The sequence below is a fragment of the Mizuhopecten yessoensis genome, unplaced genomic scaffold (genome assembly GCF_002113885.1).
Source record: "Mizuhopecten yessoensis strain PY_sf001 unplaced genomic scaffold, ASM211388v2 hete_36028354, whole genome shotgun sequence".
NCBI lineage: Eukaryota > Metazoa > Mollusca > Bivalvia > Pectinida > Pectinidae > Mizuhopecten > Mizuhopecten yessoensis.
Genome location: NW_018482680.1, coordinates 1 through 1,909, shown reverse-complemented (window position 1 = coordinate 1,909; position 1,909 = coordinate 1). Strand labels below are relative to the sequence as shown.

The following is a 1,909-nucleotide window of genomic DNA, read 5'->3' as shown; positions in this document are numbered from 1 at the left end:
GTGATGCTAAGTACCTTGTTCACAAATTAACATGGTACATACCTCCCTCGTGTGTGATGCCAAGTGCCGCGTCCAGCATCTGTAGTGTTGTGCTTTGCGCAGCACTTCCTCCTTTCATCTGAAATATCAAAAAGAGTATTAAATGTTGCTTTTAAAAAAAGGAACTTGACAGTAATAGAAAGTTTACAAGATATTATCATTTACATTGTTTAGGTTAAGAATATATTGACCTTTGCCATACATCATACGAACCGATGTGGGTTGGTCTCCGTATACGCCTTCATAAATCAATCCTTCAGGAAGCGGGTCTTTTCCTCCACCCCACCTAGGGAATATATAAAGTATTTAAAGTTTAGGTAATGCAAAGTATCATTTTAAATGTAGGCAAAACTACGCACACTCACCTTAATATGATTTAATACACACTGATTTGAAGGAAGGGAGGTTTGAAGTGAGTATCTAAATAATGTGTCAATACAGTGTGTTCAATTATGAACATATAGGGTTGACGTTTAACCTTTAGAACACCCGGCCTTATGTATCTTGTACTTTCTCCATATGAACATTCCTTTGTTCATTTTCTGCCCTAGCTTTATCAAGTTCAGATTACAGTTTTGATAACATTTTGATAAACTCTTATCGTTTTTATCGATAGGTTTAACTATGATACATACTTTTTGTCTTTATCGTCATTGTGAAAGTATGAACTTAGTCCGGTGTTGATTCCATGTGTTGAGATAGGCACTGTTAGAGGTTTGAATCTATAAATGTGCTAATATTCTCGCGTTGACGTATTTGCAATATATAGCTTAGTTGAAGTTTTGTGTATTTCTGCAACTATATTGACAAAGCCAGTATACAAATAGGTACTATTTACCTAAAAAGACAGCAGTATACGTAGGAGAATTGATATTGTCCAAATATAGTACGTGTTGAAGTATTCATATATATTTTTTGTAGTCTTAACTGAATCTATACCATGTTGAAATGTAAACCTATATTTATTTCGATACAGAAGGTACTGAAAATTAAATATTGTGGCGATATGGAACGTGTTACATTATAAATATATAACTAACTGTAAAAATATATACACTTGCGCTGTTTTGAAAAAAGATTCATTTGCCCCGTGAACAAAAATATATTATTTATTTCTATGAGATATGTACACTCACCACGTGTATAAGACATATAAACATACATGTGTGCGTATATATACTGTCCCCGTATTGTTATCCTGAGGTTAAGATATACACTTACACGTCATTGAAACACACGCGATCATTCCCTAAGTTTGAGTTATATACCCTTAATATATATAAAAGATATAAGTAATATAATCACTGTAAGTTAAGCTATATACTGTAATTAAATTACCAGGTTGGGTGCTTATACACGATATAAATCGTACAGTTACCGTTTTGGGAGTACACACACACATGATGTTTAAAACACATATGTACTTCAGATTTATATACGAAATATATGTATACCCTTTCACCCTGAATACAGTATCAAATACATACGCCTACCCCTTGTATAAAACATACAATCACCCTGTATATAAAACGTATACACTTATCCCGTTGTATAAAATGCATACACTTAACCTGTCAATGAAATAAATATACCCGTCCAGAACATAAAACACACACATATGGTGTCCTTACCCTGTATAGAAAATCCTTAGTTCATCATAGAACTGCTCTGGGACTACTCCGTCTGTAAACAGGCGAATGATCGATTACAGTGAAGCCTGAATACATTTAATTCATCTCTTTACCGACTCAGCAATTTATATATTGTGAGCAAGATTTATTTTGATTTAAACATATTTTATTGCAGAATTTGAAAATGGATTAGACACAAGTTATTCCAACTTATGAAGCCTTCTCCCAGAAATATTTGA

The 1,909-nt window shown here is 33.3% G+C and overlaps 1 long non-coding RNA gene across 1 annotated transcript; it reads right to left on the bottom strand.

Annotated features, from left to right (window-relative positions):
• Positions 1-40: 40 nt before the first annotated feature.
• On the bottom strand, positions 41-1,724 carry LOC110444124. Its single transcript, XR_002462203.1, has 3 exons — positions 1,671-1,724; positions 253-325; positions 41-118 (listed from the first exon to the last, which is right to left on the bottom strand). It is a non-coding gene; the product is annotated as an uncharacterized LOC110444124 (long non-coding RNA).
• Between the last annotated feature and the right edge of the window lie 185 nt (positions 1,725-1,909).